Consider the following 16293-nt stretch of genomic DNA (forward strand, 5'->3'; position numbering starts at 1 on the left):
CAGCAGAAATAAACACGTTTTGGCAACTTTGGTCACCACCATGTAAGTTATAGGGCAGGAACAGCACAGTTTTCAAAACGTATTTTTCAGCCCGAAATAAACGCGTTTTCTCAGCCCTTAGAATCGCTGTGTAACTGCCTGGCTCAGAAGAGCACACTGAGTCAGCCCTTAACCCCAGTGATCAGAAATTGTCAAAACATGTTTTTCAGCAGAAATAAACACGTTTTGGCAACTTTGGTCACCACCATGTAACTTATAGGGCAGGAACAGCACAGTTTTCAAAACGTGTTTTTCAGCCCGAAATAAACGCGTTTTCTCAGCCCTTAGAATCGCAGTGTAACTGCCTGGCTCAGAAGAGCACACTGAGTCAGCCCTTAACCCCAGTGATCAGAAATTGTCAAAACATGTTTTTCAGCAGAAATAAACACGTTTTGGCAACTTTGGTCACCACCATGTAACTTATAGGGCAGGAACAGCACAGTTTTCAAAACGTGTTTTTCAGCCCGAAATAAACACGTTTTCTCAGCCCTTAGAATTGCAGAGTAACTGCCTGGCTCAGAAGAGCACACTGAGTCAGCCCTTAACCCCAGTGATCAGAAATTGTCAAAACATGTTTTTCAGCAGAAATAAACACGTTTTGGCAACTTTGGTCACCACCATGTAAGTTATAGGGCAGGAACAGCACAGTTTTCAAAACGTGTTTTTCAGCCCGAAATAAACGCGTTTTCACAGCCCTTGGAATCGCAGTGTAACTGCCTGGCTCAGAAGAGCCCACTGAGTCAGCCCTTAACCCCAGTGATCAGAAATTGTCAAAACATGTTTTTCAGCAGAAATAAACACGTTTTGGCAACTTTGGTCACCACCATGTAACTTATAGGGCAGGAACAGCACAGTTTTCAAAACGTGTTTTTCAGCCCGAAATAAACGTGTTTTCTCAGCCCTTAGAATCGCAGTGTAACTGCCTGGCTCAGAAGAGCACACTGAGTCAGCCCTTAACCCCAGTGATCAGAAAATGTAAAAACATGTTTTTCAGCAGAAATAAACACGTTTTGGCAACTTTGGTCACCACCATGTAACTTATAGGGCAGGAACAGCACAGTTTTCAAAACGTGTTTTTCAGCCCGAAATAAACGCGTTTTCTCAGCCCTTGGAATCGCACTGTAACTGACTGGTTCAGAAGAGCCCACTGAGTCAGACCTTAACCCCAGTGATCAGAAATTGTCAAAACGTGTTTTTCAGCAGAAATAAACACGTTTTGGCAACTTTGGTCACCACCATGTAAGTTATAGGGCAGGAACAGCACAGTTTTCAAAACGTGTTTTTCAGCCCGAAATAAACGCGTTTTCTCAGCCCTTAGAATCGCAGTGTAACTGCCTGGCTCAGAAGAGCACACTGAGTCAGCCCTTAACCCCAGTGATCAGAAATTGTCAAAACATGTTTTTCAGCAGAAATAAACACGTTTTGGCAACTTTGGTCACCACCATGTAACTTATAGGGCAGGAACAGCACAGTTTTCAAAACGTGTTTTTCAGCCCGAAATAAACACGTTTTCTCAGCCCTTAGAATTGCAGAGTAACTGCCTGGCTCAGAAGAGCACACTGAGTCAGCCCTTAACCCCAGTGATCAGAAATTGTCAAAACATGTTTTTCAGCAGAAATAAACACGTTTTGGCAACTTTGGTCACCACCATGTAACTTATAGGGCAGGAACAGCACAGTTTTCAAAACGTGTTTTTCAGCCCGAAATAAACGCGTTTTCTCAGCCCTTGGAATCGCACTGTAACTGACTGGTTCAGAAGAGCCCACTGAGTCAGACCTTAACCCCAGTGATCAGAAATTGTCAAAACATGTTTTTCAGCAGAAATAAACACGTTTTGGCAACTTTGGTCACCACCATGTAACCTATAGGGCAGGAACAGCACAGTTTTCAAAACGTGTTTTTCAGCCCGAAATAAACGCGTTTTCTCAGCCCTTGGAATCGCACTGTAACTGACTGGTTCAGAAGAGCCCACTGAGTCAGACCTTAACCCCAGTGATCAGAAATTGTCAAAACGTGTTTTTCAGCAGAAATAAACACGTTTTGGCAACTTTGGTCACCACCATGTAAGTTATAGGGCAGGAACAGCACAGTTTTCAAAACGTGTTTTTCAGCCCGAAATAAACGCGTTTTCTCAGCCCTTGGAATCGCAGTGTAACTGCCTGGCTCAGAAGAGCCCACTGAGTCAGCCCTTAACCCCAGTGATCAGAAATTGTCAAAACATGTTTTTCAGCAGAAATAAACACGTTTTGGCAACTTTGGTCACCACCATGTAACTTATAGGGCAGGAACAGCACAGTTTTCATAACGTGTTTTTCAGCCCGAAATAAACGCGTTTTCTCAGCCCTTAGAATCGCAGTGTAACTGCCTTCCTCAGAAGAGCACACTGAGTCAGCCCTTAACCCCAGTGATCAGAAATTGTCAAAACATGTTTTTCAGCAGAAATAAACACGTTTTGGCAACTTTGGTCACCACCATGTAACTTATAGGGCAGGAACAGCACAGTTTTCAAAACGTGTTTTTCAGCCCGAAATAAACACGTTTTCTCAGCCCTTAGAATTGCAGAGTAACTGCCTGGCTCAGAAGAGCACACTGAGTCAGCCCTTAACCCCAGTGATCAGAAATTGTCAAAACATGTTTTTCAGCAGAAATAAACACGTTTTGGCAACTTTGGTCACCACCATGTAAGTTATAGGGCAGGAACAGCACAGTTTTCAAAACGTGTTTTTCAGCCCGAAATAAACGCGTTTTCACAGCCCTTGGAATCGCAGTGTAACTGCCTGGCTCAGAAGAGCCCACTGAGTCAGCCCTTAACCCCAGTGATCAGAAATTGTCAAAACATGTTTTTCAGCAGAAATAAACACGTTTTGGCAACTTTGGTCACCACCATGTAACTTATAGGGCAGGAACAGCACAGTTTTCAAAACGTGTTTTTCAGCCCGAAATAAACGCGTTTTCTCAGCCCTTAGAATCGCAGTGTAACTGCCTGGCTCAGAAGAGCACACTGAGTCAGCCCTTAACCCCAGTGATCAGAAATTGTAAAAACATGTTTTTCAGCAGAAATAAACACGTTTTGGCAACTTTGGTCACCACCATGTAACTTATAGGGCAGGAACAGCACAGTTTTCAAAACGTGTTTTTCAGCCCGAAATAAACGCGTTTTCTCAGCCCTTGGAATCGCACTGTAACTGACTGGTTCAGAAGAGCCCACTGAGTCAGACCTTAACCCCAGTGATCAGAAATTGTCAAAACGTGTTTTTCAGCAGAAATAAACACGTTTTGGCAACTTTGGTCACCACCATGTAAGTTATAGGGCAGGAACAGCACAGTTTTCAAAACGTGTTTTTCAGCCCGAAATAAACGCGTTTTCTCAGCCCTTTGAATCGCAGTGTAACTGCCTGGCTCAGAAGAGCACACTGAGTCAGCCCTTAACCCCAGTGATCAGAAATTGTCAAAACATGTTTTTCAGCAGAAATAAACACGTTTTGGCAACTTTGGTCACCACCATGTAACTTATAGGGCAGGAACAGCACAGTTTTCAAAACGTGTTTTTCAGCCCGAAATAAACGCGTTTTCTCAGCCCTTGGAATCGCACGTAACTGACTGGTTCAGAAGAGCCCACTGAGTCAGAACTTAACCCCAGTGATCAGAAATTGTCAAAACGTGTTTTTCAGCAGAAATAAACACGTTTTGGCAACTTTGGTCACCACCATGTAAGTTATAGGGCAGGAACAGCACAGTTTTCAAAACGTATTTTTCAGCCCGAAATAAACGCGTTTTCTCAGCCCTTAGAATCGCAGTGTAACTGCCTGGCTCAGAAGAGCACACTGAGTCAGCCCTTAACCCCAGTGATCAGAAATTGTCAAAACATGTTTTTCAGCAGAAATAAACACGTTTTGGCAACTTTGGTCACCACCATGTAACTTATAGGGCAGGAACAGCACAGTTTTCAAAACGTGTTTTTCAGCCCGAAATAAACGCGTTTTCTCAGCCCTTAGAATCGCAGTGTAACTGCCTGGCTCAGAAGAGCACACTGAGTCAGCCCTTAACCCCAGTGATCAGAAATTGTCAAAACATGTTTTTCAGCAGAAATAAACACGTTTTGGCAACTTTGGTCACCACCATGTAACTTATAGGGCAGGAACAGCACAGTTTTCAAAACGTGTTTTTCAGCCCGAAATAAACACGTTTTCTCAGCCCTTAGAATTGCAGAGTAACTGCCTGGCTCAGAAGAGCACACTGAGTCAGCCCTTAACCCCAGTGATCAGAAATTGTCAAAACATGTTTTTCAGCAGAAATAAACACGTTTTGGCAACTTTGGTCACCACCATGTAAGTTATAGGGCAGGAACAGCACAGTTTTCAAAACGTGTTTTTCAGCCCGAAATAAACGCGTTTTCACAGCCCTTGGAATCGCAGTGTAACTGCCTGGCTCAGAAGAGCCCACTGAGTCAGCCCTTAACCCCAGTGATCAGAAATTGTCAAAACATGTTTTTCAGCAGAAATAAACACGTTTTGGCAACTTTGGTCACCACCATGTAACTTATAGGGCAGGAACAGCACAGTTTTCAAAACGTGTTTTTCAGCCCGAAATAAACGCGTTTTCTCAGCCCTTAGAATCGCAGTGTAACTGCCTGGCTCAGAAGAGCACACTGAGTCAGCCCTTAACCCCAGTGATCAGAAAATGTAAAAACATGTTTTTCAGCAGAAATAAACACGTTTTGGCAACTTTGGTCACCACCATGTAACTTATAGGGCAGGAACAGCACAGTTTTCAAAACGTGTTTTTCAGCCCGAAATAAACGCGTTTTCTCAGCCCTTGGAATCGCACTGTAACTGACTGGTTCAGAAGAGCCCACTGAGTCAGACCTTAACCCCAGTGATCAGAAATTGTCAAAACGTGTTTTTCAGCAGAAATAAACACGTTTTGGCAACTTTGGTCACCACCATGTAAGTTATAGGGCAGGAACAGCACAGTTTTCAAAACGTGTTTTTCAGCCCGAAATAAACGCGTTTTCTCAGCCCTTAGAATCGCAGTGTAACTGCCTGGCTCAGAAGAGCACACTGAGTCAGCCCTTAACCCCAGTGATCAGAAATTGTCAAAACATGTTTTTCAGCAGAAATAAACACGTTTTGGCAACTTTGGTCACCACCATGTAACTTATAGGGCAGGAACAGCACAGTTTTCAAAACGTGTTTTTCAGCCCGAAATAAACACGTTTTCTCAGCCCTTAGAATTGCAGAGTAACTGCCTGGCTCAGAAGAGCACACTGAGTCAGCCCTTAACCCCAGTGATCAGAAATTGTCAAAACATGTTTTTCAGCAGAAATAAACACGTTTTGGCAACTTTGGTCACCACCATGTAACTTATAGGGCAGGAACAGCACAGTTTTCAAAACGTGTTTTTCAGCCCGAAATAAACGCGTTTTCACAGCCCTTGGAATCGCAGTGTAACTGCCTGGCTCAGAAGAGCCCACTGAGTCAGCCCTTAACCCCAGTGATCAGAAATTGTCAAAACATGTTTTTCAGCAGAAATAAACACGTTTTGGCAACTTTGGTCACCACCATGTAACTTATAGGGCAGGAACAGCACAGTTTTCAAAACATGTTTTTCAGCCTGAAATAAACGCGTTTTCTCAGCCCTTAGAATCGCAGTGTAACTGCCTGGCTCAGAAGAGCACACTGAGTCAGCCCTTAACCCCAGTGATCAGAAATTGTAAAAACATGTTTTTCAGCAGAAATAAACACGTTTTGGCAACTTTGGTCACCACCATGTAACTTATAGGGCAGGAACAGCACAGTTTTCAAAACGTGTTTTTCAGCCCGAAATAAACGCGTTTTCTCAGCCCTTGGAATCGCACTGTAACTGACTGGTTCAGAAGAGCCCACTGAGTCAGACCTTAACCCCAGTGATCAGAAATTGTCAAAACGTGTTTTTCAGCAGAAATAAACACGTTTTGGCAACTTTGGTCACCACCATGTAAGTTATAGGGCGGGAACAGCACAGTTTTCAAAACGTGTTTTTCAGCCCGAAATAAACGCGTTTTCTCAGCCCTTTGAATCGCAGTGTAACTGCCTGGCTCAGAAGAGCACACTGAGTCAGCCCTTAACCCCAGTGATCAGAAATTGTCAAAACATGTTTTTCAGCAGAAATAAACACGTTTTGGCAACTTTGGTCACCACCATGTAACTTATAGGGCAGGAACAGCACAGTTTTCAAAACGTGTTTTTCAGCCCGAAATAAACGCGTTTTCTCAGCCCTTGGAATCGCACGTAACTGACTGGTTCAGAAGAGCCCACTGAGTCAGAACTTAACCCCAGTGATCAGAAATTGTCAAAACGTGTTTTTCAGCAGAAATAAACACGTTTTGGCAACTTTGGTCACCACCATGTAAGTTATAGGGCAGGAACAGCACAGTTTTCAAAACGTATTTTTCAGCCCGAAATAAACGCGTTTTCTCAGCCCTTAGAATCGCAGTGTAACTGCCTGGCTCAGAAGAGCACACTGAGTCAGCCCTTAACCCCAGTGATCAGAAATTGTCAAAACATGTTTTTCAGCAGAAATAAACACGTTTTGGCAACTTTGGTCACCACCATGTAACTTATAGGGCAGGAACAGCACAGTTTTCAAAACGTGTTTTTCAGCCCGAAATAAACGCGTTTTCTCAGCCCTTAGAATCGCAGTGTAACTGCCTGGCTCAGAAGAGCACACTGAGTCAGCCCTTAACCCCAGTGATCAGAAATTGTCAAAACATGTTTTTCAGCAGAAATAAACACGTTTTGGCAACTTTGGTCACCACCATGTAACTTATAGGGCAGGAACAGCACAGTTTTCAAAACGTGTTTTTCAGCCCGAAATAAACACGTTTTCTCAGCCCTTAGAATTGCAGAGTAACTGCCTGGCTCAGAAGAGCACACTGAGTCAGCCCTTAACCCCAGTGATCAGAAATTGTCAAAACATGTTTTTCAGCAGAAATAAACACGTTTTGGCAACTTTGGTCACCACCATGTAAGTTATAGGGCAGGAACAGCACAGTTTTCAAAACGTGTTTTTCAGCCCGAAATAAACGCGTTTTCACAGCCCTTGGAATCGCAGTGTAACTGCCTGGCTCAGAAGAGCCCACTGAGTCAGCCCTTAACCCCAGTGATCAGAAATTGTCAAAACATGTTTTTCAGCAGAAATAAACACGTTTTGGCAACTTTGGTCACCACCATGTAACTTATAGGGCAGGAACAGCACAGTTTTCAAAACGTGTTTTTCAGCCCGAAATAAACGCGTTTTCTCAGCCCTTAGAATCGCAGTGTAACTGCCTGGCTCAGAAGAGCACACTGAGTCAGCCCTTAACCCCAGTGATCAGAAAATGTAAAAACATGTTTTTCAGCAGAAATAAACACGTTTTGGCAACTTTGGTCACCACCATGTAACTTATAGGGCAGGAACAGCACAGTTTTCAAAACGTGTTTTTCAGCCCGAAATAAACGCGTTTTCTCAGCCCTTGGAATCGCACTGTAACTGACTGGTTCAGAAGAGCCCACTGAGTCAGACCTTAACCCCAGTGATCAGAAATTGTCAAAACGTGTTTTTCAGCAGAAATAAACACGTTTTGGCAACTTTGGTCACCACCATGTAAGTTATAGGGCAGGAACAGCACAGTTTTCAAAACGTGTTTTTCAGCCCGAAATAAACGCGTTTTCTCAGCCCTTGGAATCGCAGTGTAACTGCCTGGCTCAGAAGAGCACACTGAGTCAGCCCTTAACCCCAGTGATCAGAAATTGTCAAAACATGTTTTTCAGCAGAAATAAACACGTTTTGGCAACTTTGGTCACCACCATGTAACTTATAGGGCAGGAACAGCACAGTTTTCAAAACGTGTTTTTCAGCCCGAAATAAACACGTTTTCTCAGCCCTTAGAATTGCAGAGTAACTGCCTGGCTCAGAAGAGCACACTGAGTCAGCCCTTAACCCCAGTGATCAGAAATTGTCAAAACATGTTTTTCAGCAGAAATAAACACGTTTTGGCAACTTTGGTCACCACCATGTAAGTTATAGGGCAGGAACAGCACAGTTTTCAAAACTTGTTTTTCAGCCCGAAATAAACGCGTTTTCACAGCCCTTGGAATCGCAGTGTAACTGCCTGGCTCAGAAGAGCCCACTGAGTCAGCCCTTAACCCCAGTGATCAGAAATTGTCAAAACATGTTTTTCAGCAGAAATAAACACGTTTTGGCAACTTTGGTCACCACCATGTAACTTATAGGGCAGGAACAGCACAGTTTTCAAAACGTGTTTTTCAGCCCGAAATAAACGCGTTTTCTCAGCCCTTAGAATCGCAGTGTAACTGCCTGGCTCAGAAGAGCACACTGAGTCAGCCCTTAACCCCAGTGATCAGAAATTGTAAAAACATGTTTTTCAGCAGAAATAAACACGTTTTGGCAACTTTGGTCACCACCATGTAACTTATAGGGCAGGAACAGCACAGTTTTCAAAACGTGTTTTTCAGCCCGAAATAAACGCGTTTTCTCAGCCCTTGGAATCGCACTGTAACTGACTGGTTCAGAAGAGCCCACTGAGTCAGACCTTAACCCCAGTGATCAGAAATTGTCAAAACGTGTTTTTCAGCAGAAATAAACACGTTTTGGCAACTTTGGTCACCACCATGTAAGTTATAGGGCAGGAACAGCACAGTTTTCAAAACGTGTTTTTCAGCCCGAAATAAACGCGTTTTCTCAGCCCTTGGAATCGCAGTGTAACTGCCTGGCTCAGAAGAGCACACTGAGTCAGCCCTTAACCCCAGTGATCAGAAATTGTCAAAACATGTTTTTCAGCAGAAATAAACACGTTTTGGCAACTTTGGTCACCACCATGTAACTTATAGGGCAGGAACAGCACAGTTTTCAAAACGTGTTTTTCAGCCCGAAATAAACACGTTTTCTCAGCCCTTAGAATTGCAGAGTAACTGCCTGGCTCAGAAGAGCACACTGAGTCAGCCCTTAACCCCAGTGATCAGAAATTGTCAAAACATGTTTTTCAGCAGAAATAAACACGTTTTGGCAACTTTGGTCACCACCATGTAAGTTATAGGGCAGGAACAGCACAGTTTTCAAAACTTGTTTTTCAGCCCGAAATAAACGCGTTTTCACAGCCCTTGGAATCGCAGTGTAACTGCCTGGCTCAGAAGAGCCCACTGAGTCAGCCCTTAACCCCAGTGATCAGAAATTGTCAAAACATGTTTTTCAGCAGAAATAAACACGTTTTGGCAACTTTGGTCACCACCATGTAACTTATAGGGCAGGAACAGCACAGTTTTCAAAACGTGTTTTTCAGCCCGAAATAAACGCGTTTTCTCAGCCCTTAGAATCGCAGTGTAACTGCCTGGCTCAGAAGAGCACACTGAGTCAGCCCTTAACCCCAGTGATCAGAAATTGTAAAAACATGTTTTTCAGCAGAAATAAACACGTTTTGGCAACTTTGGTCACCACCATGTAACTTATAGGGCAGGAACAGCACAGTTTTCAAAACGTGTTTTTCAGCCCGAAATAAACGCGTTTTCTCAGCCCTTGGAATCGCACTGTAACTGACTGGTTCAGAAGAGCCCACTGAGTCAGACCTTAACCCCAGTGATCAGAAATTGTCAAAACGTGTTTTTCAGCAGAAATAAACACGTTTTGGCAACTTTGGTCACCACCATGTAAGTTATAGGGCAGGAACAGCACAGTTTTCAAAACGTGTTTTTCAGCCCGAAATAAACGCGTTTTCTCAGCCCTTTGAATCGCAGTGTAACTGCCTGGCTCAGAAGAGCACACTGAGTCAGCCCTTAACCCCAGTGATCAGAAATTGTCAAAACATGTTTTTCAGCAGAAATAAACACGTTTTGGCAACTTTGGTCACCACCATGTAACTTATAGGGCAGGAACAGCACAGTTTTCAAAACGTGTTTTTCAGCCCGAAATAAACGCGTTTTCTCAGCCCTTCGAATCGCACTGTAACTGACTGGCTCAGAAGAGCCCACTGAGTCAGACCTTAACCCCAGTGATCAGAAATTGTCAAAACATGTTTTTCAGCAGAAATAAACACGTTTTGGCAACTTTGGTCACCACCATGTAACTTATAGGGCAGGAACAGCACAGTTTTCAAAACGTGTTTTTCATCCCGAAATAAACGCGTTTTCTCAGCCCTTAGAATCGCAGTGTAACTGCCTGGCTCAGAAGAGCACACTGAGTCAGCCCTTAACCCCAGTGATCAGAAATTGTCAAAACATGTTTTTCAGCAGAAATAAACACGTTTTGGCAACTTTGGTCACCACCATGTAAGTTATAGGGCAGGAACAGCACAGTTTTCAAAACGTGTTTTTCAGCCCGAAATAAACGCGTTTTCTCAGCCCTTGGAATCGCAGTGTAACTGCCTGGCTCAGAAGAGCCCACTGAGTCAGCCCTTAACCCCAGTGATCAGAAATTGTCAAAACATGTTTTTCAGCAGAAATAAACACGTTTTGGCAACTTTGGTCACCACCATGTAAGTTATAGGGCAGGAACAGCACAGTTTTCAAAACGTGTTTTTCAGCCCGAAATAAACGCGTTTTCTCAGCCCTTAGAATCGCAGTGTAACTGCCTGGCTCAGAAGAGCATACTGAGTCAGCCCTTAACCCCAGTGATCAGAAATTGTAAAAACATGTTTTTCAGCAGAAATAAACACGTTTTGGCAACTTTGGTCACCACCATGTAACTTATAGGGCAGGAACAGCACAGTTTTCAAAACGTGTTTTTCAGCCCGAAATAAACGCGTTTTCTCAGCCCTTGGAATCGCACTGTAACTGACTGGTTCAGAAGAGCCCACTGAGTCAGACCTTAACCCCAGTGATCAGAAATTGTCAAAACGTGTTTTTCAGGAGAAATAAACACGTTTTGGCAACTTTGGTCACCACCATGTAAATTATAGGGCAGGAACAGCACAGTTTTCAAAACGTGTTTTTCAGCCCGAAATAAACGCGTTTTCTCAGCCCTTGGAATCGCAGTGTAACTGCCTGGCTCAGAAGAGCACACTGAGTCAGCCCTTAACCCCAGTGATCAGAAATTGTCAAAACATGTTTTTCAGCAGAAATAAACACGTTTTGGCAACTTTGGTCACCACCATGTAACTTATAGGGCAGGAACAGCACAGTTTTCAAAACGTGTTTTTCAGCCCGAAATAAACACGTTTTCTCAGCCCTTGGAATCGCACTGTAACTGACTGGCTCAGAAGAGCCCACTGAGTCAGCCCTTAACCCCAGTGATCAGAAATTGTCAAAACATGTTTTTCAGCAGAAATAAACACGTTTTGGCAACTTTGGTCACCACCATGTAACTTATAGGGCAGGAACAGCACAGTTTTCAAAACGTGTTTTTCAGCCCGAAATAAACGCGTTTTCTCAGCCCTTAGAATCGCAGTGTAACTGCCTGGCTCAGAAGAGCACACTGAGTCAGCCCTTAACCCCAGTGATCAGAAATTGTAAAAACATGTTTTTCAGCAGAAATAAACACGTTTTGGCAACTTTGGTCACCACCATGTAACTTATAGGGCAGGAACAGCACAGTTTTCAAAACGTGTTTTTCAGCCCGAAATAAACGCGTTTTCTCAGCCCTTGGAATCGCACTGTAACTGACTGGTTCAGAAGAGCCCACTGAGTCAGACCTTAACCCCAGTGATCAGAAATTGTCAAAACATGTTTTTCAGCAGAAATAAACACGTTTTGGCAACTTTGGTCACCACCATGTAACCTATAGGGCAGGAACAGCACAGTTTTCAAAACGTGTTTTTCAGCCCGAAATAAACGCGTTTTCTCAGCCCTTGGAATCGCACTGTAACTGACTGGTTCAGAAGAGCCCACTGAGTCAGACCTTAACCCCAGTGATCAGAAATTGTCAAAACGTGTTTTTCAGCAGAAATAAACACGTTTTGGCAACTTTGGTCACCACCATGTAAGTTATAGGGCAGGAACAGCACAGTTTTCAAAACGTGTTTTTCAGCCCGAAATAAACGCGTTTTCTCAGCCCTTGGAATCGCAGTGTAACTGCCTGGCTCAGAAGAGCCCACTGAGTCAGCCCTTAACCCCAGTGATCAGAAATTGTCAAAACATGTTTTTCAGCAGAAATAAACACGTTTTGGCAACTTTGGTCACCACCATGTAACTTATAGGGCAGGAACAGCACAGTTTTCATAACGTGTTTTTCAGCCCGAAATAAACGCGTTTTCTCAGCCCTTAGAATCGCAGTGTAACTGCCTGGCTCAGAAGAGCACACTGAGTCAGCCCTTAACCCCAGTGATCAGAAATTGTCAAAACATGTTTTTCAGCAGAAATAAACACGTTTTGGCAACTTTGGTCACCACCATGTAACTTATAGGGCAGGAACAGCACAGTTTTCAAAACGTGTTTTTCAGCCCGAAATAAACACGTTTTCTCAGCCCTTAGAATTGCAGAGTAACTGCCTGGCTCAGAAGAGCACACTGAGTCAGCCCTTAACCCCAGTGATCAGAAATTGTCAAAACATGTTTTTCAGCAGAAATAAACACGTTTTGGCAACTTTGGTCACCACCATGTAAGTTATAGGGCAGGAACAGCACAGTTTTCAAAACGTGTTTTTCAGCCCGAAATAAACGCGTTTTCACAGCCCTTGGAATCGCAGTGTAACTGCCTGGCTCAGAAGAGCCCACTGAGTCAGCCCTTAACCCCAGTGATCAGAAATTGTCAAAACATGTTTTTCAGCAGAAATAAACACGTTTTGGCAACTTTGGTCACCACCATGTAACTTATAGGGCAGGAACAGCACAGTTTTCAAAACGTGTTTTTCAGCCCGAAATAAACGCGTTTTCTCAGCCCTTAGAATCGCAGTGTAACTGCCTGGCTCAGAAGAGCACACTGAGTCAGCCCTTAACCCCAGTGATCAGAAATTGTAAAAACATGTTTTTCAGCAGAAATAAACACGTTTTGGCAACTTTGGTCACCACCATGTAACTTATAGGGCAGGAACAGCACAGTTTTCAAAACGTGTTTTTCAGCCCGAAATAAACGCGTTTTCTCAGCCCTTGGAATCGCACTGTAACTGACTGGTTCAGAAGAGCCCACTGAGTCAGACCTTAACCCCAGTGATCAGAAATTGTCAAAACGTGTTTTTCAGCAGAAATAAACACGTTTTGGCAACTTTGGTCACCACCATGTAAGTTATAGGGCAGGAACAGCACAGTTTTCAAAACGTGTTTTTCAGCCCGAAATAAACGCGTTTTCTCAGCCCTTTGAATCGCAGTGTAACTGCCTGGCTCAGAAGAGCACACTGAGTCAGCCCTTAACCCCAGTGATCAGAAATTGTCAAAACATGTTTTTCAGCAGAAATAAACACGTTTTGGCAACTTTGGTCACCACCATGTAACTTATAGGGCAGGAACAGCACAGTTTTCAAAACGTGTTTTTCAGCCCGAAATAAACGCGTTTTCTCAGCCCTTGGAATCGCACGTAACTGACTGGTTCAGAAGAGCCCACTGAGTCAGAACTTAACCCCAGTGATCAGAAATTGTCAAAACGTGTTTTTCAGCAGAAATAAACACGTTTTGGCAACTTTGGTCACCACCATGTAAGTTATAGGGCAGGAACAGCACAGTTTTCAAAACGTATTTTTCAGCCCGAAATAAACGCGTTTTCTCAGCCCTTAGAATCGCAGTGTAACTGCCTGGCTCAGAAGAGCACACTGAGTCAGCCCTTAACCCCAGTGATCAGAAATTGTCAAAACATGTTTTTCAGCAGAAATAAACACGTTTTGGCAACTTTGGTCACCACCATGTAACTTATAGGGCAGGAACAGCACAGTTTTCAAAACGTGTTTTTCAGCCCGAAATAAACGCGTTTTCTCAGCCCTTAGAATCGCAGTGTAACTGCCTGGCTCAGAAGAGCACACTGAGTCAGCCCTTAACCCCAGTGATCAGAAATTGTCAAAACATGTTTTTCAGCAGAAATAAACACGTTTTGGCAACTTTGGTCACCACCATGTAACTTATAGGGCAGGAACAGCACAGTTTTCAAAACGTGTTTTTCAGCCCGAAATAAACACGTTTTCTCAGCCCTTAGAATTGCAGAGTAACTGCCTGGCTCAGAAGAGCACACTGAGTCAGCCCTTAACCCCAGTGATCAGAAATTGTCAAAACATGTTTTTCAGCAGAAATAAACACGTTTTGGCAACTTTGGTCACCACCATGTAAGTTATAGGGCAGGAACAGCACAGTTTTCAAAACGTGTTTTTCAGCCCGAAATAAACGCGTTTTCACAGCCCTTGGAATCGCAGTGTAACTGCCTGGCTCAGAAGAGCCCACTGAGTCAGCCCTTAACCCCAGTGATCAGAAATTGTCAAAACATGTTTTTCAGCAGAAATAAACACGTTTTGGCAACTTTGGTCACCACCATGTAACTTATAGGGCAGGAACAGCACAGTTTTCAAAACGTGTTTTTCAGCCCGAAATAAACGCGTTTTCTCAGCCCTTAGAATCGCAGTGTAACTGCCTGGCTCAGAAGAGCACACTGAGTCAGCCCTTAACCCCAGTGATCAGAAAATGTAAAAACATGTTTTTCAGCAGAAATAAACACGTTTTGGCAACTTTGGTCACCACCATGTAACTTATAGGGCAGGAACAGCACAGTTTTCAAAACGTGTTTTTCAGCCCGAAATAAACGCGTTTTCTCAGCCCTTGGAATCGCACTGTAACTGACTGGTTCAGAAGAGCCCACTGAGTCAGACCTTAACCCCAGTGATCAGAAATTGTCAAAACGTGTTTTTCAGCAGAAATAAACACGTTTTGGCAACTTTGGTCACCACCATGTAAGTTATAGGGCAGGAACAGCACAGTTTTCAAAACGTGTTTTTCAGCCCGAAATAAACGCGTTTTCTCAGCCCTTAGAATCGCAGTGTAACTGCCTGGCTCAGAAGAGCACACTGAGTCAGCCCTTAACCCCAGTGATCAGAAATTGTCAAAACATGTTTTTCAGCAGAAATAAACACGTTTTGGCAACTTTGGTCACCACCATGTAACTTATAGGGCAGGAACAGCACAGTTTTCAAAACGTGTTTTTCAGCCCGAAATAAACACGTTTTCTCAGCCCTTAGAATTGCAGAGTAACTGCCTGGCTCAGAAGAGCACACTGAGTCAGCCCTTAACCCCAGTGATCAGAAATTGTCAAAACATGTTTTTCAGCAGAAATAAACACGTTTTGGCAACTTTGGTCACCACCATGTAACTTATAGGGCAGGAACAGCACAGTTTTCAAAACGTGTTTTTCAGCCCGAAATAAACGCGTTTTCACAGCCCTTGGAATCGCAGTGTAACTGCCTGGCTCAGAAGAGCCCACTGAGTCAGCCCTTAACCCCAGTGATCAGAAATTGTCAAAACATGTTTTTCAGCAGAAATAAACACGTTTTGGCAACTTTGGTCACCACCATGTAACTTATAGGGCAGGAACAGCACAGTTTTCAAAACATGTTTTTCAGCCTGAAATAAACGCGTTTTCTCAGCCCTTAGAATCGCAGTGTAACTGCCTGGCTCAGAAGAGCACACTGAGTCAGCCCTTAACCCCAGTGATCAGAAATTGTAAAAACATGTTTTTCAGCAGAAATAAACACGTTTTGGCAACTTTGGTCACCACCATGTATCTTATAGGGCAGGAACAGCACAGTTTTCAAAACGTGTTTTTCAGCCCGAAATAAACGCGTTTTCTCAGCCCTTGGAATCGCACTGTAACTGACTGGTTCAGAAGAGCCCACTGAGTCAGACCTTAACCCCAGTGATCAGAAATTGTCAAAACGTGTTTTTCAGCAGAAATAAACACGTTTTGGCAACTTTGGTCACCACCATGTAAGTTATAGGGCGGGAACAGCACAGTTTTCAAAACGTGTTTTTCAGCCCGAAATAAACGCGTTTTCTCAGCCCTTTGAATCGCAGTGTAACTGCCTGGCTCAGAAGAGCACACTGAGTCAGCCCTTAACCCCAGTGATCAGAAATTGTCAAAACATGTTTTTCAGCAGAAATAAACACGTTTTGGCAACTTTGGTCACCACCATGTAACTTATAGGGCAGGAACAGCACAGTTTTCAAAACGTGTTTTTCAGCCCGAAATAAACGCGTTTTCTCAGCCCTTGGAATCGCACGTAACTGACTGGTTCAGAAGAGCCCACTGAGTCAGAACTTAACCCCAGTGATCAGAAATTGTCAAAACGTGTTTTTCAGCAGAAATAAACACGTTTTGG

The sequence above is a fragment of the Atractosteus spatula genome, chromosome 15, assembly GCF_055471065.1.
Source record: "Atractosteus spatula isolate fAtrSpa1 chromosome 15, fAtrSpa1.hap1, whole genome shotgun sequence".
Lineage (NCBI taxonomy): Eukaryota > Metazoa > Chordata > Actinopteri > Semionotiformes > Lepisosteidae > Atractosteus > Atractosteus spatula.